This window comes from Notamacropus eugenii, chromosome 1 (genome assembly GCF_028372415.1).
Source record: "Notamacropus eugenii isolate mMacEug1 chromosome 1, mMacEug1.pri_v2, whole genome shotgun sequence".
NCBI classification, from domain to species: Eukaryota; Metazoa; Chordata; class Mammalia; order Diprotodontia; family Macropodidae; genus Notamacropus; species Notamacropus eugenii.
The window spans coordinates 439,607,164-439,629,995 of NC_092872.1; the positions used below are offsets into that span (position 1 = coordinate 439,607,164).

The following is a 22,832-nucleotide window of genomic DNA, read 5'->3' on the forward strand; positions in this document are numbered from 1 at the left end:
TAGAATGCTTACCCTCCTCATCCCCATCTCCTTGCTTCCCTATCTTCCCGCAATTCTCAGATATCATTCCACTTTCTAGAAAAATCCTTTCCTAATCCCTCTTACTGTGATTGTCTTCCCTCTGATGATTATTTTCTCTTTATCTTGTATGTAGCATTGCTGTACATATTCGTTTTTTTTTTTGTTTTCCCCACTAACTTGTGAGTTTCTTGAAGACAGGCATTGCTTTTTGCCTTTCTTTGTATTCCCAATGCTTAGCACAGAGCCCAGAACATGGTTGGCACTTAATAAAATGCTTATTGACTAATTCACTGAGAAAATAGATTATTAGAGCACAGAGTTGGAAGGGGTCTTAGTATATAAGACCTCATTTTTTTAGAAAAACCAAATCCCAGAGAGGGAGGGTAAAGGACTTGTCTACTGTAAAGTAGGTGGTAAATAACAGAGGCAGGATTAGAATCTAGGTCCCCAGCTCAAGGTTAGGCACTCAAGCAAGATGTAGTAGAGTCAGAAAGATATGAATTCAAACTCTGCCAACTGTAAAGCTTATTGTATGCATCACTATGGCTAAATAACAACTTCAGCCTCAGTTTTTTCCTACATAAAATAACAAATGGGCATAATAATGTTACATCTATCTCAAAGATTTATAGCTACCTTCACAGTACAATGTACATGAGGGACTTTGAAAACTTTAAGGCACTGTATAAATGTTACTCAAAATAAGAAAAAGATTTCTATCCAATTGCCTTTTTTTCTTAGAAGAAAATCTTACCCTTCTTTAGCTCCTTGAATTTGTAACAAAACCCACCAATTTAGAAAACCACAACTTACTTTCTGTGTGACTTTAGACAAATGTCTTAAGCTCACTGGGTCTCTGTTTCATTAGCCCAAAGATAAATGGTTTGGATTTGATCTCCAAAACCCCTTACAATACTAAAATATTATAATCCCTAAATTGAAGATGATGATTATTCCTCCAGGGAAGAATCTACCTGCTTACCTTTGTAATCTTTTTGGGAAAAAAAAAGATGTACTGAGTAGGAGATTAGCACAAACAAGATCCAGGGGAGAGTTTAAAACAAGGCACAACACTACCTCTTTGGACATATATTTTCTAATCTGCAAAATGAAAGTAATTCACGATATCCCAAACATCTTAGTGAAGTTTTAAACTATGAAATCTTAAAACTGCTCAAGACTTTTGTAACACAAATACTCGCATGATCTAGCTTATATAGGCCAAAAAACAAAACGATACAATAACTTTGTAAACTTTAGTATTTCAATTATCCAATAGATAATGATTTTTACTAAAAATGGATATTTCCTCTACTGGTTAGTAAATATCACTTAATCGATACCAATCCAACTGAACATTCTCATCCTGTGCAATTCTTATTCATGTACTCTGTAGGGGTCATTCCAACAAGCTGAAGACTGTTCTCTAAGCCTTCCTATATTTTATGAGCAGCAAAGCAGCAGTTTTCCCCTTAGCATTCCTTAATGCCATTGTGTGGTGAATACGCCATCCTTTCTGATCAAACATTTTTCACGGTGTAGTGACCATCATTGAAATTTCTTGGAAGCCTAGTCCCTCTGCTCGTACATTTCTCTACTGCATTTTGGTTCACTCATATCTTTATTTCTTTGGAGATAGTGATGCTTCAAAATTCACAACTATATGGCATCATTGAGAGAACATTTGTTTAAAAAGATGGCTTTTGATGTCAGGGAACAGCTTGGGATCATTAAAAGCACTGCCAAATTTCCTGAAAGCAATACCTTCCATTCTTTTCCTCCTATGCAATCCTGGACTAAACCCATTGTCCATATAGTAATAGAACTAGTAGTAGTAGTAATAGTAATAGTAGTAGTAGTAGCAGCAGCAGCAGCAACAGTAGTAGTAATGATAATAGCATTTACATAAATCTTTAAAGTCTGTAAAGTGCTTTAGTTATTACTTATGTCCTGTACTTGAATATTAACTCATTTTTATCCTTACAACAATCCTGGGAAGTATGTGTTGTTCTCATCCATATTTGAGGAAACTGAGACAAAAGTTAAATGACTTGGTCAGGATCACATAGTTAGTTAAGTGTCTGATGCGGGATTTGAACTCACTGTTCTTGACTCTAGGTCCAACAATCTATTCACTATACCATCTATAGTGTTTTTGAGTCAACAGTTCAACTTTCAGGCAGTATGACAAACAGTCATATTTACTTACAATTTTCATCCAATTATAATTTCCTCATGTGGTATATCAGACTGACCTCTTTAAAGCAATTACTTATGGATCTCATTGAAGAGACTCTGGAACATTCTGGATTTCATTAAATCAGCACACTCTCATCTATAATTTTGGAGGATATAGAGGGCAGCACTATCTATAGGGAATACACACACACACACACACATATATATATACACACACACATATGTATATGTGTGTATATATATTTCTGTATGTATTTATATATACATATTTTTTTCTTATTTGAATCCTGTGTGAGACATATGTACTGATAAACTTCTCTAGCTGGTTTATACCTCCCTGTTTTATACATTGGTTATGAGAGATTTGATAAACAAAGTCATCTCTGCACTTATATTAATCAAAGAATCTTGTAGGATCTTAGCATATGCATCAGAAACTGCTTATGGAGAGTCTTTAAGGTGACTTTTTGCTCTACTGCATTAATTTTTTTTGTAATATAAAAAGCAAAATCTTATATATGTGCACATTTCAGTCAATTTTATCATCATAAAGATATGATTTGTTATAGGACATCATTTATGAAAGGCTTCCAATTCTTTTATTATATTTTTGCCAATGATAACTTTGATATGTTGAATATCATTCTAATAAAAATTTTATTAAAAAGAGAATGTAGGCATAGGTTAGTAGTTATTGATATCCTCTAAATCAGTGGTGTCAAACTCAAGTAGAAATAGGGCCACTTATCCATATATAAGAATTCCTGTGGGCCACATGTTATTTTCATTTTAAAATATCATATTATATATGGCTTTTTTGGATTTTTATTTATTTTGTTAAAAACTTCTCAATTACATTTTAATCCAGTTCAGTCCACACTTGAGAGTGTTGTGGCTGCATGTGACTAGCAGACTACATGTTGGGCACATTGACTCCATATCACCTTTTCTGAGTAGTGGTGTCATCAACGAGTTTTTGTCCCTTTTTTCATTATTTTGGTATATTCCCCTCCCTGAGATGTTTTATGAAATGATTCCTTAATACTTTTAAGATTGTGTTGCCTCCAGCACAGATTTCCTTTGTGTATACTTGCTTTGAAGTAACTATTCTTTCTAACTGATCTTCTTAAGTGTCATTTCTACTTCCTAAAACAACATATCAAAAACTGGGATGTTAGAGATAAAATATGGTGGTTCCACTGCAATTGATAAACCAAAATAAATAATTTCAGAAACACTCACAGACCTATTCCATTTTCTATCTGTTTGTTACCCTACTGCTACCTTAATCTATGAATGCCCACTGGATGCAATTTCTTGGTTGTTTCTCATGTCCATTTTTGAAGACTTATTTTCTTCCCTATGTTTGATAATAATCCAGTATCATATTCTATGTTGTTTTATTAATAAGTTTGGAATCTAAACTGGTATTGACTTCAGTTGTCACCCATTTCTTCTTTTCAAGGAGATGAAATATTTGCTGAGTAAAATGATTTCTGGATTTTTTTTACTTTTTTCTAAACAACTTTACTTGGATTAAGCTTTTATAGGACATGGTAATAGTCAAAGTCAATAACTTTTATTTTTTTCATTTTTCATTAAAAAGTTATTACCTTCTTTGAATGTCAGATTGAAGTTGTGATTATACATTATGTCTTCTCATCTTTATCTTTCTAATTTGTTCATCTTTACCTTCATTCTAACTAGATAGTCTGACTTCATAGGTGACTAAATTTGATTTGATTTCCAATTGTTTCCTGTTCATTAAGATATAATCAATTTAGTGTCTTAAAATATTGATTAGTGCTTACCATGTTCAGTGCATTCAAGAAAAAAGTAATCTTTATTCAAAACTGGAAATCTTCTAAACAGCGCAGGATTTTCAGCCTTTCTCATTTCTTACATCTGATTCACATTTTCTAACTTATTTTACATTCAGCTTATGCTCACCTTTGAAGTGAAGTTGTTGAGTGTCAAAATTCATACGGGATTTCTCTACCTCGCCATCATTTACAACATATGTTGATGTAAAAGCTATAATTATCTTCATAGTATTCCCTTCCCCTTTTATATTTTCATGGGAAATGCAAAATGAGATGTCCAAGTAGTCTACTATCCTGTGAAGGACCATTCAACTTCTACAGGAATAATGTTAGAGTGATGTAAAACCATCAGAACTGGGTAAGAATCACACATTTTTAAACATCTATAAACACTAAATGATTGTACTTTAAAGCAAGAGGTCTTTGGCCAATAACCAGTGATTTGATATACTGTCATTCTGACAAAAACGGATACCAAAAGTTAGAAAGACAAATACAAGTATGGCTCACAGGTTCTCCTCTGAGAAGCTTAGTATTTAGAGGGGTTCATTTCATTCTCTAACCAAAGGCAATAAAAAATATATTTGTATGGAACATTTGGCCATCACTCATAAACTGTAATATGCTTTATAAATGTGAGCTATTATTACTAGATGTGGTAACAGCTTATCAAACACATATTTATTGATGACCTACTATATTCAAACAGACTGGTTATTCATTATTGTCCACACATGCCAAAGGCATAGCAACCTACGTTTCTTTCCATGTATTATCCCCACTTGATACACATGGTATTCCATTCTTATTTTTCTGATTGCTCTAGCCAGGCTGACATTTTTTCCCCTATGAATTCCTATTGTACCTACTTTTTTTGCCTCATTTATCTGAAAATTATTACATCTTGATTTGTATTACTATTTCTCTTCTTACCTGTACATTACTTGTCCTAACCAGATTTTAAGTTATTTGAGTCAGGAATAGTGTCATAAACTGCTTTATATCAATTCTCCTTATATATTAGAATGAAATATGTTGGGAATGGTTGCATTTCACTCATTATTCAGATACATTGTATGTACCTTATCCTTTATGTCTAACATAACCATTCATCCATGAGAGTAATTGTGACATAGTGGAGAAATATCTGGCCCCAGAGTTAAGAAGGTCTGAGTTCAACTTCCTTCTTCTGACACATACTAAAGTGTAACCCTAGGCAAGTCATTTAATCTCCCAGTTTCTCAGGAAGACCTCTAAGACTATACTGGGTAGAGTAGTTGCATATAGGTGATTTGGTATAATGAATTTCTTCATTCCACTTGAATTTCACATAACAATAAAATCATATATCTGGTCCAAAAAATTTTGAAGATACAATATATCTTATGTAGGGTATCTTATATAATGAACAAAATATAATATGTTTGTTTTGTATTTCATCCCAATTCAGTTTCAAGCAATTCAACATTTATTAAGTGACCAGTTTATACAAGACATTACACTCGGTACTGGGAAAACTAAGATGAAATCTCTGTCTTCAAAGAACTTAAATGCAACTAGGAGATGGAACACTTGCACTAATAAGTAAATACAAAGCAATTCTACAAAGGAAAGAGAACAACTAGAAGAATCAGGAAAAGTTTCATGTAGAAAATGAGATGAGCTGAAAGTAAGGATTCTGAAAAGTAGAGTCAGGGAAGCAGTAAAGTCTCATCATGTTGGATAGATTGTTTATGGAGGGAGTGAATGAAACAATATCAATTCAACCAGTAATACAATTTAGGGAATGCAAATTATAGGGAGGAGAGTAATGTTTGAAAGGCAGATTAGAGCCAGATAACGGAGGGTCTTACACAACAGGCCAAAAAATTTTACATCTTAACCTAGAGGCTCTGAAGGCTTCTGAGGAAGACAGTGAAACACTTGGACATATGTTTCTGAAAAAACAATATTTTGGTAAATATGTAGAATAACTATTTGAGAGGGGAGAGACTAGAACATTAGGAAGGAAAAGAGTCAAGAGTGCTCCCAGTTATGAACCTGGGAACTGGGAACATGGTAGGGCTCTCAACATAAATAAAAGATTGTAATGAATTTAGGGCAGCTAGGTGGCACAGTGGATAGAGAACCAGGATTGGAGTCAGGGAGACTGGAGTTCAAATCCAGCTCAGGCACTTACTAGCTGCGAGACCCTAGGAAAGTCATCGAACCCTATTTATCTCAGTTTCCTCATCTATAACGTGAGGGGGAGAAGGAAATGGCAAACCACTCCAGTATCTTTGCCAAGAAAACCCTAAAAGGGGTCACAGAAAGTAGGACACCACTGAAAAACAAGTGAACAACAAATATGAATTAGGGTAAAAGACTATCAAGTTACATTTTGTAATATTTGAGTCTGAGATGTCAGTGGGGTATCAAAATTGATATATCCAGGAGGCAGCTGGCAATGGGGAACTGGAATTTAGTAGAGAGATTAGATAAAAATCTCTTTTAGAAGCTTCTGAGTCAAGATGACAGAGGAGGTATGAGATCACCAAGAAGAAAGGATGAAGGAGACAATGCAGTACAGAACCATAAAGGATATTCAAACTTAAGGGATAAGAGATATATGAAAACCCCACAAAAATAAAACTCCCACTGAAAAGGAGTGGGAGAAATGTCGCATAAGCCAAGGGAGGAAAGAATAACCTGGAAGAGAGGATATTCAACAATTTCAATAACTTTAGAGATATCAAGGAGGATGAGGTCCATTGGATTTAGCATTTAAGAGCTCTCTGGGATCATTTCTGAAGATAATAGTTTTGATAGAATGATAGATAAGAAGCTAGATTACACAGACTTATGAAGTTACAGAAAATAGATAGAAGAAGTAGGAGTATACAGTTCTTTCTAGGAGCTTGGCAGTGAAAAGAAGGGGGAAAAAGATAGGACAATAGCTTCAGGGAATGGCAGGTTCCTAAAAAGATTTTTTTAACATTGGAAAATAACTGGAAATGCATATACATAGCAGGAAAATATTCAATAAAAATAGAGAGATGAAAAATGAGGGAGAGAGAGGGCAAGTCACAAGAGGAGATCAGCGTTGCAGGAGATGGGATCAGAAGTGCACATAGCAGGCTAAGTTTTGACAAAAGGGGCTACCTGTTCCTCACAAACTGAAATATGTTAAGACAAGAAAGGTAAAGACATACAAGGGTTTTGTGACTAACTAGGGTAGTTGAGGAAACTCCTGCTTTTCTTAGGGACAGGAGGCTCAGATCATTTACTGTTTGAAAAAATAACAAGGTTGCTCTGCAGCAGTGATGGCCAAGTTACAGATAGGTAATGTGAATTTATAATAGATCTAGTTAACAGGGCTATATGACTTTCCCCATCAGTGTTTGGAAGAGGTTGATCAAAGCAATGATAGATGTAAGCTAGGGTCAAGATATGTTAGAGCATGAATTGTTACAATATGAACATGGAGGGAATAATTCATAGTTGAAATAGTAATTATTGGCTCAAGATTGAAGTTTCAAGTGAAGTCATACCATTCTAATAAGGATATTTATGTATTCATTATACCATATAAACTCTAGTTCAACCTCTTCATATTATAGATACGTAAATGATATAAGATACAATTGTAGTGAGAGAAATGATTTACATACACAAAGGATATCAGAACTAAGTTCATTCAATCCACTCTACTCCTCCAGTCTTACTAAGTCAAGATCCTGAGAGAAATTTTCATGAACTTAAGCTGGTATATAATGTCCTGATGGAAATAGAAATGAATGTGTTTGTTCTCATATAAAATAGCAGACTAAGTTCAAAGAGTGGCAGCTGAGGCAGAATCAAAGCTCAAATGACAGATAATCCTAAGTCTTTTGATGAGTAGCTGAATGAACTATAGGTCTGACCCATATGGGAATGAACATAAAGATACTAGAATTGCTGTTGCCCTGGCTCCAATATTTGACAGGATAGATGAGTTTCAGTACAGAAAAAAAAAGTTGAGGTAGTCCCTAAGGTTATGTTTTAAAATATCTAAGACCCTTCCCATAAGAGGAATAGGCTACATGGAAGTTTCATTTTGGTGGATAACCAATAGATGATGGCTTAGAATAGTAAGAAAAACCATAAGATGGCAGCACTGTTGATTAAGCATTAGTTTGCTGCACACCAGAGAAAATAGCTTAGCAGAGGACCACACTATATTTCAGTACAATGGAGAAAACATCAGGGGGAAGTGGTACATACAGAAATGTGTTCCAACTTGGATGCTGTCCTAGAAGGTCTCTATTTTTATGTCCTTGACTACATGACTATATATGGTCTCTTTACATGTACCTTTTCCCACATGTGTTCCCTAATTCTGTGCTTTTCTTTTTTCCTTTCCCATTGGTGGCAGGGGATTTTATGAGACAGTGCACCTCTGAGTGTTTGGAGGTGGTGGTGGAATAAGCTTTCTTTTTTTGCCATTTATCTTTCTTTTAGATGCCTTTATTTATTTATTCATTCATTCATTCATTTATTTATCTATCTATTTATTTATTTATCCATTTATCTATCTATTTATTTATTTATTTTTAAGTAATGTAGCCTCTGGTTGTCCTGATAAAAAAGAAACATTGTTGGGGGCCTGCAAATAGTGCTTTTGAAGAGAAGTTGTTCCATACCATATCTTTATTATGGAGTAGCTTTCAAGGGGCTCAGAGTTGAATTAAGCCATCATCTATTACTCCGATCAGTTCAATTCAATCATTTTCCAGGAAAAGAAAGGAGTTCAAAAGGGGAATAATGCTGGATTGAAGAAATATGTGGAAGTTTTCATATCTGCTCCATTTTAATTAGAAGTGAGCTACCCTTGGGATCTTACACTTTCTCTGGTATCTGTTCTTAACCATCATTGCCTGGATCTAGCTGAATATCTTAGTATGACAGCTCACAATTGTTCTTCCTGATTTGTTGGTGGTCTTTTCTTTGACCTTTTGGAATCTGAGCTCTTCATGCCTACACCTTCATGAACAATCTTCATGAACAATCTGACCTGCCTGGCCCTTCTTACCAGTTGAACCGTGAATTTTATGAGCATTATCTTCTTTAGTTGACTGATCTTTCAGCCCAGTCTGTATCTCTAGAATGGACTCATAGTCTAACTCATCCATAAAGCTCATCAGGTCCCTTCTGTCTAGTCAGAATTCTTATCCTTGTCAACTCTGGTTTGTTGCAATTTCCCTGACCCCGATTTGAAATACAATAAAAGAGTTGTGACCATAGGGACATAGAGGAGGAAAACATCTGGAGCCTGAGGCACTGGCAGAAGAAGAAGGTTTGGCTTGGTCAGCATGGTGAGCATCCCTGTCAGCAAGGAAGGAACACAAACATGTTGTAAGATGTGAATTTGACAGAAAGGAGTGTTGAAAGCTTACCATAGACAAATTAAACTTAGTCCATTATTCTGCTGAAGGTCATCCCTAGAGACATGTACAATGAAGCCTGAGCAATCAATCCCTCAACCTGTTTATAGCCTAGCTGGAGCAATGCATATACACATAAAAATGAAACTAATAACATAAGTCAGGATGTGCTAAGTGCCTTATCTTAAAGCAAATATGCTAAGCATTATGATTAGAAAATTGAACCTCCAGGAGATTAAATGATTTACCTTAGACTACACAGCTAGGTAGTAGCAGAACTGGGAATCAAAGCCAGGGTCTTCTGACCCTTTCTTGTTTGAATATTTGTTCGTTGGGAACATGTTTCTCTATTTCTTCCAGGTTGGAAGTGCAATATCCACTCATGGACTGATAATAATATTGATCAGCACAGAAGATTTTACCTCCTCTGTTTTTATTTAGCCTGAGCTGGTTCATCCCCTAGACAGCCTGGTGGCCTTCATTCTCTGGAGTCTCATCTGATTGGTACAAGATTTAGTGCAGATACCTTATGGTCTTTAACCTTACTACAATTTAGAATTCCTGAACTTCAGAGATCCATTAGTTTCAATCACCTCCACGGATTACAGGCCTGTACTAAGTCAGAGGCTCATTCTCAATCCATTCATTTGAGTCCCTTGTTGTTAGTGAGACTGCTAAATCTGTCTGACTCTCTATGACCCTATTTAGGGATTTTCTTGGCAAAAATATTGGAGCCTTCTCCAGCTCATTTTACAGATGATGAAACTGAGGCAAACAGGGTTAAGTGACTTGCCAGTGTCACACAACTAGTAAGCGTTTGAAGCTAGATTTGAACGCAAGTCCTACTGACTTCAGGGTTGGCACTCTGTATCTCTTACCTTTCCTTCCATTTTAACCAATGTTAAGAGCATCATGATTTGGAAATGAAACCTCTATAGGAAGTTAAATGATGCAGCAAAGCTAGTTAGAGGAATCAGGAATGACACCCAGGTCTTCTGACTTCTAATTCATCCAATTCAAATCAATTCGATAAACATTTATTAGATGCCTTTATTTATTCATTTTTAAGTAATGTAGACTCTGATTGTCCTGGTAAAAGAGAAACATTGCTGTGTTATTCTGTTCAAGTCATTGCTGTAGATCAAAGGGTACAAAAACAATGACAACAACAAAAATCGGTCCCATTTCTCAAGGGATTTGCACTCTGATTCATTATTTTTGCATTCTTGAAGCTTCTTAGAAAAGGGATAACCTCTGCTATTTCAAGGGCAATCTCAGTCAGGTGGGACATATGTGCTGGACTTATTTGGACTATCTCCATGTAATAACTGCCAAACTCCACCGAGGTCACGCTTAGAAGAGTTGTCGCTGAAATGCTTTGATCTGCCCATGTGAATCCGTACTATATGGTAAAATACATCTATGGGAAGGGCTTCTGAAAATGTAGTACTTTCCAGGAAAGGATGAATCCAAGACAGAATGTCTGCTTTATTTTTTTTTTTGCTTGGGTTTCTATCTCTTCTCTTTTCTTCTTTGTATGAATGATGATTGATGGTTAAAGGCATCGCTTATCAACAACTTTGGATTCTGTGGGACCCCAGCAAGGTTTCTGCAAAAGGTTAGTAATTGCCTAGGGCAGTCTCCCAGTCTCTGTGAAGTCACCAGTAAGCAATTTCTTCCATACCTGGCTGCTGTTTGAACCTGTTGGCCATTGCTGACAAGCAGCCATGAAAACCTCGGTGATTAGCAGCAATGCCCACCCAAATGGCAGGACCTGAGTTATCAAGAGTACAATGGTGAGGCCCCAAGGACATGCAGCCTTCACCAGTTTGAAGAATGGTGACCTTAGAATGGCATCTAGTGGAAGCAAAATTAGAAGTAAGTGTTTCTTGCTCTCTAACTCTACATGTATATAAATATATGCATGTATATATGCATACACACATATATGTGTGGGTATATATACACATACACATACATACATATACACATGTAGAGATATTTATGTATACTTATATTTATATATATAACTCTTTCTGTATAATTTATTTTCTTTGTAATCTTGTTATCTTTTGCTTCATAAATTTACCAGATATTCACACATTCTAGGCCTCATCAAAGATGGACAAATAGGGAGTTTCATAACACAAAAAGGTTAAAAAGCCCTGCTGTAGTATTCTATGTGTCAAAATCCTTTATAGTTCCAACCTTCTATATTTTTTTATCTTTTAACAGTCTGTTCTAAGGTTTCACCCAGCTCTAGCATTCTATGTCCTAACATTCTATGCTACAAAGTCCCCTCCACCTCTAACATCCTTTAACTATGAATACAGAACCCATCCATATAGAAGGATTTCTGTAGTGATAATTTGGCATTTCAATACTGCCACTCTTGACTACTTACTTGTGAAAAAACTAAGATAAACACTAAAAACAGACAAAAGAAATTATTAGAAACTATTAGAAAAAAGTTACGTACTTAAGAGGTGACAGAGCACATATGTTATCGAATATAGAGGCAGCAAAGTGACGCGGTGGCTAAAGCCCTAGACCCAGAATCAGGAATACTTGAGTTCAAATCCAGCCTCAGGCACTTACTTACTACCTATGGGACCCTGGATAAGTCACTTGACCTGTCAGCCTCAGTTTTCCCATCTGTAAAATGCAGATAATAATAGTGCCTATCTCTCAAGGTTGTGGTGAGGATAAAATGAAGTGTTAAAAGGGACCTTATAGATTATGTAGTCCTAATCCTTTATTTTACATGTCACAAAACTGAGGGCCAATAACCATACAAAAATATGTATTGGATTAAATTGTTGCAAAGGATGTCCAGATGACAGTCCACTGTAGAAAGTCAGGGAGAGTCAAGACTTTAGATAGTGAAGTTAGAATGAACTGAGTTCAAGTCCTATCTGTGTGGCATTTACTGCTGTGTGATGTCGCATAAGCCACTTAACTTCTCAGGATCCCAAGCAAACCTCAAAAAATAACTTAGTGGAAGCATAGACATTGGCTACGGTAAGGCCCGTTGGGACAGTAGACTATGTGTTATGTGAATGATCAGGAAAAGATAATTTGCATTAAATGTAAAAAGGTTTCCTAGAGGAGAGATAGATGTTGAAGAGATAAATGTTGTTAAAACACCCGCACTCCTTCTTCTGCACTTTCCAAAGGTGAGGACCTATGGACATGGAGTATTGCACATCTGTCAGACTTGATATATTTCTTAGTTTTGCTGAATTGCTTGCGTTTTTCATGCTTTCTAAAAACCTTTGTTACAAGGGTTGAGTCATTGAGTAGCAGAGGAGGGAAGGATATATTTAGAAATGAAGGGGATGTAAAAACAAAATATCAAATGTTTAAAAACTAAAAAAAGCAATAACCAACAACAACAGAAGCAGAAGGTAGAAAATTCATGACTCAAAACTAGTTCAAATTTTGGGGAGGAGAAGGGAGGATTCAAGAGCCTATTAAATCTTAGTTGTGAACCACTCGATATCAGCCCAAAATATGACGTGGTAATGACAAAAAGTTAATGAGCTCTTAGGTGGTATTAAGAGAAATAGAGTGTCTGTCCAGAATGTGAGACAGATGAGAGTCCTTATATCCTCTGTCTGGTCAAACCACATCTGAACCTTTTTGGAAGGCCATCATTATCAGCTGAAGGGTGTCCACGTTGGTGAGGGAAATGAAAATATGCCAGGCTTTAACTGAGTTTTAGCTGAAGGAACTAAAGATATTTAACTTGGAAAAGAAGAGATCTAGAGGGTATGTGATAGATGTCAAAAGACCTTTAAAAGGGCCATAAAACTGAAAGCAAAGAGACCATATAGATTATGTAGTCTTAACCCTCTATTTTACATGTGAAGACACTGAGGCCCAAATAAGTTTAAGTGGCTTACAATTAGTAAACGCCAGCATCAAGATTTGAAACAAAGCCTCAAGTTCTAAATAATCAAATCCTAAATCAAAGTCCTAAATCCAGTCTAAAGTCCTTCACACCACGAAGTTGCAACAAAGAAAAGGTATTAGGCTTTCTGCTTTGTGGTAGAAGACAAGTAGCAGGAGTGAAGACAAGCAGATAGAAATTAGGTGCTTAATAAATGTCTGGTGATACATTAATTGATAGAATTTTTAAATTCAGAATAAGGGAAAAGAAAACTTTGAGACAATTTAATACAATGCAAGAAATGCTTATTAAGTATTGAATATGTACAGGACAATACAGAATCCTGGGAATGATAAATACAAAATTAAAACCAGTCACTGCCCCCAACTGCCTACATGTTTCTGAAAGTATATATGTAAATACTTATGGATAACATATATGTATATATGTATATGTATAGAGTAACTATATATCTATAGGTAGATATAGATATACACACATGTACTAACTACATATATTATATATATTATAACCTAACCACATGTATTATATGTAACACATATAATACGTATGTAATCGGTAATTACCTATATACTCTCATATATTTGCATATATATATATATATATATATATATATGTGTGTGTGTGTGTGGCGTGTGTGTGTGTGTGTGTGTGTGTGTGTGTGTGTTTGTCCTTCATTGCCAAAGAAGACCATGCCATCAGAGAAATAATGATTTGACTTGCACTTGACTTTGTTTTGAGTGAAGGTGGGCTGTGCAGGTCACCAGCCTCACTTTTCCTCCAGAGCCATCTGAATCCAGTGACCAGATATTCATCAGGATGACTGGAGATGACTCAGGATGAGGCAGTTGGGGTTAAGTGAGTGCCCAAGGTCACACAGTCAGTGAGTGTCAAGTGTCTGAGGTGAGATTTGAACTCAGGTCCTCCTGACTCCTGCACTGGTGCTCTATCCATTGCACCACCCTAGCTGTCCCTAAATTTAAGGAAGAAAGATCATTAATATCTAAAGAGTCAAGAAAAAGGTTTCTTGCAGAGAATGTTATGTGAGCTGAGTCTTGGAGGAAGTCAGAAATTCTAAGAGATGAAGGGTTAAAATTGGGGATGGCCTTTGCAAAGGCAAGGGTTAGAGAAATGGGCTGTTAAATTCAGAGATCAGAAAGTGGATGCATTTGGTTGCAAAGGCAAATATACAAAGTGAATTAAGATGAAGTAAACATGAAAAGGTAAATTAGGGTCATATTGTGATGGACTCCAAGCATAAGAGATAAAGAGTTTGTATTTTTTCCTAGAGTTAATAAGGAGATCTTGAGATCTGTGAAGCAGGGAAATAATATGGTAAGCTATATGCCTTCAGAAGATACTTCAGTGGAATGAAGAAGATGAATTGGGAAGGGAAGGACTTGAAAATCAGGAAGCCAACATATAACTCTTATAGTCATTCAAGTAATTGATGATGTATTTTAGGTCTTAACTAGGCTGATGGTGGTATAAGTGGAGAGAAAAGACAAATGGGAAAAATCTGTAGTGATAGATTCAACAAGTTTTGACAATTGAGTAGACACAGAGAACGAGGGAGAAAAAAGAATCAAGGTTTCAAACCTAAATGCCTGGAAGAATGGTAGTAAACCTCAACCAAAATAGGGAAGTGTGGAGGACAGATCAACTTGGAGGGAGATAAATCATTTCAATTTTGGATATATTGGGTTTAAGCACGTACAGGATGTCAAAATGAGACATTTCAACAGGCACCTGATGATGAGGTATGGAATTCAGAACAGAGTATAAGTTTGGTGAGTATTTCAATCTGAGAGTCTTTTGCATAGAGATGATAAATGAATCTAGAGGAATTTATGAGATTGCCAGGAAAGACCAAGTAAAGATAGAAACAAAGAGGATAAAGGCAGATACTTAGTGAACAACCACAGTTAGATGGTAAGTCATAGGGAGTGATGGTCATTTATGATACATAAAATCATCCATCCATGATTATCCATCAAAGGAGATGGAGAAGGTTCAGTTAAACAGGTAAGAGGAAAACCAAAAGTGAAAAGTCCAACAAGCTGCCTTATAAGTGAGTTTTTTGTGTCTAGAGGTTTTCCACCAGAATCTGGAAAACTGCTTGTTGTGACATTGTAGACAGACTTCATGCTTCAATGAAAGATTGGACTAGATAACTTTTGATGTTCTGTCCAACTCATAACATCATATGCTTTAACATTTTATGCTTTTCCATATCCTACATTTTATGTTCTATCCCTCTATGTTCCATTCTATTTTGTATTCTAAAATTCTATTTTTTATTCTAACACTTCCTATTCCACCATCCAATATTTTAAGGTCTCTTCTCACTCTGATATTCTATGATATAAGTAAGGTCCTTTCCAAACCTCATAATCTGTGGGTCTAGTCACTGGGCATGCCATACTAAGTAGGCTTCAGGATGCCAGACAGACATTGTTACTACGCAAAGAAAGTCACTCTTCCTCTTTCTGTCAAACTCCACTCCCTCCTGTGATCCAGCATTCTCAGCAGTGGCCTCCACAATTTCTTCCTAATCATTTGGAGACCTTTTCCAAATCTCTACTCAAGACTTGCAATTTATAAAAAAATAAATTACCTGCCACAGTAGCATGTAATTTTCAAAACTACCTGTTCACTGCTGCAAAGTAATAATGTACAACCCCCAGCAGACACATCATTCTCTCCCCCTCTTCCCACCAAGCACTGTGTGGTGAGCTGGAGCAAAACCATGAGGCCATCAACATAGAAGCATTTATCCCACCTCAACTTTGATCTTTCTGCCTCAAGTCCCTGGTCTTTCTTTCTTTCATTCTTTCCTTCTTTCTTTCTTTCTTTCATTCTTTCCTTCTTCCTTTCTTTCTTTCTCTTTCTTTCTTTCTTTCTTTCCTTCTTTCTTTCTTTCTTTCTCTTTCTTTCTTTCATTCTTTCTTTCTTTCTTTCTCTTTCTTTCTTTCATTCATTCTTTCTTTCTTTCTCTTTCTTTCTTTCTTTCCTTCCTTCCTTCCTTTCTTCCTTCCTTCCTTCCTTCTTTTTCTTTCTCTCTTTCTTTCTTTCTTTCTTTCTTTCTTTCATTCTTTCTTTCTTTCTCTTTCTTTCTTTCCTTCCTTCCTTCTTTTTCTTTCTTTCTTTCTTTCTTTCTTTCTTTCTTTCTTTCTTTCTTTCTTTCTTTCTTTCTTTCTTTCTTTCTTTCTTTCTTCCTTCCTTTCTTCCTTCCTTCCTTCCTTCCTTGCTTCCTTCCTTCTTTTCTTTGTCATTTTCCCCATGCACTTTTTCCTTATCACAGCAGAAAAAGATAGCTAAAAGGGCACTCTTAGAGTATGTGGGTTCAGATTTCAACCCTTCTATTGTCATTTATGATCCCAAAGCCATGAGAAAACTACTCATGACAGGAGTTCTGAACCTTTGAATGGAGGAAGAAATCATTTTGTAAAGTGGTAAGAACTCTGACTAGAAAGTCAGAAGATTTGGGTTCATGTCTCAGGTCTGCCACTAATTCCCTCAGTTATTTTCAAGTGAGGCTTGAAAAGTAAGTAATGTCTGTCTTAGTTTCTTTAGCCATAAAATAGGCACAAAGATAACTTTCCTATTTACCCACAAAGTATGACCTTAGATGAATTACCTCCCCTCTCTGACTCTTATTTTCCTTATTTGAACCATGTGGAGGTCAGGTAGTTGATCTATAAAGCCCTTTCCAACCCTAAAATTCACTGATGACTCTGAAATTCTATGTTTCATGGGCCCTTCCAGTTTCAACATTCTATGTTCTAAGGGCCTTTCTATCTCTAAAAGCTGTATGCTAGTCTTCTATATTCTGAGGTCCCTTTAAGTACTAACATTCTATTATTTTATGCTTTTAAAATCCTGTGTTCTGTGTTTTACATTCTGTGTTCTCAAGTTCTTTCTGGATCTGACATTTTATATTCTATACCATTGTATAGATTTATATCTACTACCCATTTATATTTCCAGACTGTGCCACCTCAAAGAGTAATGAATTTTATACCTTCAGTTTCCTGCTTGTGTCAAGTAAGACTGCCTTTTGTTTGTCCTACAACTCCCTCCTCCAAACATCAAGGGAGTTTCCTGTAAAGTGAGCAACCCCAGGCAGACAGGAAGGTAAGGCAGACCAGCAGGGGGCCAGCTCTCATATTCAAAACCCAGACCTTTTGCTACCTATCCAGGTGTCCGTTACAGAAAGAGTGGCAGTGAGGACAAGCAACTTCCATTTCACTAGCAGCTTTGGACTTGGGTCCTATGTTAGAGAGACTAGAAAAACCCTAAGTGGTTTTAATTAATTTTTTAAAATAAATTGCAAGTGCCTAATGCTTGGCTGTGAGCACTGACCCTCTTCTTACCTGGGATCTTCTCTTTGCATTGCCCTCAGTTCCATATATTGAGTCTTAGCAAGCCTGTGATCACATTCTCTGACCCCTTCTTAAAACCCCTTAGATTTTGTCTTTACAGACTGAAAAGTTCAGGTTTCAGTTTCTTCTCCTTCCCTCCTATCATGTTAAGTCATCCATGGGATTATTGTTAACTGACTTTTAATCATTCATTCAACAAATATTTGCTGAGTCCAGTGCTCAGTGCTGTGGGAGATACAAAGAAGTTTAAGACATAGCCCTTAAGGAGTTTATAATCAACTTAGAGAAGCTCATTATGCTTGCCTTTGTAATAATAACAACAGCTGACATTTAGACAGGACTTTATGATTAACATAAGCAGTACCTCTTAGTGAAGAGTGGGATTTCGAGTGAAGAAGACCTGAGTTCAAGTCCCACCCTGACATATACCAGCTGTGTGACTCTAAGTTACTAAGTCTCCCAGTGCCCCAGACAGCTCTCTAAGGCTGTAAAATGCAGAGGAGAGATTCCTTACTGGAATTTCCCTAGATCAATTCAGTCACTGGCCTGAGAGAGAATTTGGTTTATACAATGTTTTGTATGCCTCTTCTTCTTTGATCTTTACAATATAATTTGAGTTAGAAAGTGTGAAGCTTATTATTCCCATTTTGCAGATGGGAAAACTGAGGCAAACATGGTCTGATCACCTAGCTCATAACTGGCAGAGTCAGGAGGTTAAAACACTGCATACGGCATAATAGAAATACTTAAGAGCTAGAGTTGGGACATATGGTTTGAATACCACTTTTATCACTTAGCATCTATTTCACTCTGGATAAGTCACTCTGGTGCTGAGTGTAAAATGGGGATGATGATCATTTATACCAATTTCTTTACAAGGCAACTATGAAGAAAGCACTTTCTACATAGTAACATGCCATAGAATTGTCAGTTACTATTATTCGGACTCTTAAGTTCTATTTTCTTTTCTGTCCATCCGATGCTCTAGTTTCATATACACAAAGGAGCTTGCTTGGAAAGGGAATGGTGTATAGCAGATAGAATGCCAGCCAAGGAATCGGGAAGACCTGGGTTCATATTCTGCCTCAAGCACTCACTAGCTGTGAGATCAGAGACAAATTTCATCATTTCTCTGAAACTCATTTTCTGCAAAATGGGAATGAGAATGGCTGTTGAATCGATCATCCAGACTTACTGTGAAGTTCAGTGAGACAGCCTTTAAAAGCAATTTGTAAACTGTCAAATACTGTACAAATGTAGGTTGGTTATTCTTGATCCTCATAACGAGCTTGGTGATAACGAGGGGCATTATTCTCATGCCCATTTTCTCTCTGAAGAAAGCAAAGCAGACAGATGTTAGGTGACTTGCTCAAAGTCACAGGGCAAGTTGATTGTCATGCTTGGAACAAGAACACGATGACTCTGACTCAGAATCAGGAACGATTCCCACACACCACAGGCCTCTTCCTTCATTTGCTGGTTCAGAGCCCCTTTCATGGGTGGGGAGTTTACTGAAGGTGCCAGTTCATAGTTCAGAAGATGATTTAGTCCAACCCACTTACATTCAAGGGTAGCAGTCGAATCCAGTAAAGTTAAATATTTTACTCAAGGTCACAAAGAGAGTAAGGACTCCAAACCCATCTGCCAATGGGTATTTTCTTTTCTTTTTCTTATTCTTCTTCAAAATATCTTTATTAAGTGTAGGGAAGGCAAAAGGGAGAGGAAAAAAGAACTCCTCATGGTTCAGTTCCCTTTCATTTTTCTAGTTTACTTTGTTTAGAACATAATGTACCTATCCGGGAAGTCTGAACCTCCTCAGTCCTTGCTATTGCTCCATTCTCACAGCAGTTTCTGGGGTGGAGGGTTTTATTTTTCAAGAAGTGCCTTCAGATTTTCATAATAGAATTATGCACTCCCCCCTGCAGGTCTTTAATCTTCCAGCATTTATCCCATCAGTACTGTCTCTAGTGAGCCTTTATCCCAAGATGTTTGTCTATTAAATTAAGAGTTTTGCAGAAAGGGAGAGCCATTTAAAAGCTGTAAATCACCGGCAGTCACTTAGCCTGCTCTCCGCTCTCAGCCTCACTGTATCATCTTGTGCACTCAACCTGCCACCCACCCGCTCCACCTGCCCACGGCTGTCAGTTAGAGATGGCTCCAGAGGGGGTTGGGTGGAATGGGACATCCAAAAGGGCTGGTTCCAGCCAGGTCCAGACATCTGAGGTAATGCATCGGTTCTCTTTCACCACCTGGCCTCTGCTCTCTATACTTCCACTGTGGATCATATCCTGGGCAGTACCCTGTACTCCTATAACCAGTCCCCAGTGACCCTCCCTAATGTTGAATTTTGGTGAATTGCCAGGGAGAAAAAAAGGCTCTGTGGATATTTACACTAAATTGTACATGACTGATAAAGACAGAGCCCTATTTTTATATCTATTGATTATTTATTAATAATATTATAATAATCAATATTATAACATTAAACATATTATCTCTATTTATTTTGTATGGAGGCAATTAGGCAGCTCAGTGGACAGAGAGCTGGGTCTGGAGTCAGTTAGACCTGAGTTCAAATCTGGCATCAGAAACTTACTAGCTGTGTGACCCTGGGCAAGTCACTTAATCCTGTTAACTCAGTTTCCTAATCTATAAAATAAGCTAGAGAAGAAAATTGCAAACTACTCAAATATCTTTACCAAGAAAACCTCAAATGGGGCACAACTGGACAACTATATGTGTGTGTGTGTGTATGTATGTATGTATGTGAATGTGTGTGTCCATGTACATATAAAAGGAGGTAGCTGGTGGCTCAGTAGATAGATTGCTAGATCTAGAGTTAGGAAGATCTGAGTTCAAATCCAACCTTAGACATTAGCTATGTGACCCTGGGTAAGTCACTTAACTTCTGTTTGCCTTAATCCACTGGAGAAGGAAATGGAAAATTATTACCACTCCATTATCTTTACCAAGAAAACCCTATGGACAGTATGGTTTATAGGGTCACAAAAAGTCAGACATGACTGAATGATTGAACAACCACCACCACTATATATACATATACATGCATACACACACACATACATACATACACACTAGATATAGATATATATACATGTATATATATCTATATCTAGTGTGTGTATGTGTGTGTGTGTGTGTGTGTGTGTGTGTGTGTGTGTGTAAAAGAGAGATAGGGAGAAAGGGACAAAGACAGAGACACAGACATTAAAAGAAAGAGAATAGACCTGTTTTCATCTGCATGTGAACTTACAGACCTCCCAGTGAGAAACTTTCTCTATTAATGTATATCACCACCTACCTCCTTCTTTACAGGACATTGAAAGGTTAAGTGACTTTCCCAATATAATGTCAACAGTATTAGATCACAGAAGGGACTTGAACCTATGTATTCTCAGCACAACTCTCCTCTAAGGAACCCTGCCTCACTCTCAGTGATGTATTCATTTTAAAAGAAGCACTAGGTGCTGTGGTGAATAGAGCAGACTGTCCTGGAGTCAGGAGGACCTGAGTTCAAATCTAGTCCCAGACACTTGACACTTACTAGTTATGTGACCTTGGGCAAATCACTTAACCCCAATTGCCTTGCCTTCCCCCCTCCAAAAAAAAAATAAAATAAAAGAATTTAACCCACAGGAATGAATCACGGATGATGGAATCCCAAGCATGTGACAGACAACTTGGGGTAGATATGCATTGAGCGGGGAGTTTACTGGCTTACCAGCTCTCTTCAAGTTGTCTTGTGTGGTTATAGGTAGGACCAATTTCAGGAAGAGCATTTAGAAAAAATGAATGGACTAAAGTTAATATGGTACAATGGAAAAGAATGTTGAACTGGGAGTTAGAAAGACTGGGTTCTGTTCCTGGCTCTACCACTTATCCTGTAAAAATCACTGTGCTTCAGTTTTCCCATTAGGGCTTGATAAACTCTAAGATCTCTTACAGCCTTAAAAATCTGTGATGTTGGGGCAGGGGTACTTTGCAGTCAATTTCTCAACCAACATTCTTTGATGTCTGGGCCTAGCATCAGTCTGCCCTCAGGAAATTCTTGTTCCTTGGCTTGTATCAGTTCACCAATGTTAAATGCAGGAATAGTCATTCTTTGTTGGAGGGAGGGGGGTTATTTCTAGAATCACCAGCAAAGAAGGGGCCTTAAGAGCTCCCTAGAATCATTAAGTTTTAGAACTGCAACATATCTTAAAGCTCATCTAGTCAAATCCCTTATTTAGAAGATGGAGAAGCTAAGTGTCAAGATGATTAGGTGATCTGACCAGAATCACATAAGCAGTTCATGGCATTGTATATGTGGATATCATTATCTTCTGTTTCATAAAGGAGGCAACTGTCCTAAGGACCTTGAAGATGTAACTCTTTAGCCCAATCTCAGGTGGCCACGTTCCTGTTGATTACAAGTTTTGAGAACCTTGCATGAATAAAATGATGAAATTAGCAAGAAGTAGCAAAAAGAATTCTCCCATACTCAGCCTTTCTGCTGGCTGCATCTGCAAAGCAAGGGGAATTGGGGGCAGCCTGAAACACTATGCCCCTCCAAGGACGATGAGGGGGATTGGGGCTTCCCTCGCCACAGGCTGATAATTACTTGCTCCCAGTCTGATACTTGGGGAAGAATGGTATCTTGCTATGAATAGTAACTCCTCTCCCTACCACGTGCTTACCCGCAGATTTTTTTTTAAAAAGGACATTTGCCAAGAAAATAGGTCAGAGTTGTTCCTCATTAGAGGGGCCTGTTTTCTCAGGGCTGGGTCTGGTCCATCCTTGCTCTGCTGTGGTGATAGGGAGACAGCCACAAGGGAACTTGATATAGGACTGGTTGGCCTCCTTCTTTCTTGGCAATATTGACATACTTTCTGAAGTTCCATAAAGTCAAAGGGGAGACTGGGTTACAGGCAGGCAACACTGGTTCTCAGACCCAAGGACCCAAAAGTACCCAAATGATCTTGATCTCTTCCTTCTCTGAATGCCTACTGCACTCATCATAGGATCCATGTAATGAGACCTTTGATCCTTCAATGCTTGATATGATTTCCTGCTCTATCTATATGTATGC

The 22,832-nt window shown here is 37.1% G+C and overlaps 1 long non-coding RNA gene across 1 annotated transcript in view; it reads right to left on the minus strand.

Moving 5' to 3' along the window:
- Positions 1 to 17,864, minus strand: part of LOC140526561 (uncharacterized) — a 47,400-nt gene extending 29,536 nt beyond the window's left edge. Inside the window, exon 1 of the long non-coding RNA XR_011974428.1 lies at positions 17,735 to 17,864. This is a non-coding gene — a long non-coding RNA (uncharacterized lncRNA). The remainder of the gene's footprint in view (positions 1 to 17,734) is intronic.
- Positions 17,865 to 22,832: the final 4,968 nt, after the last annotated feature.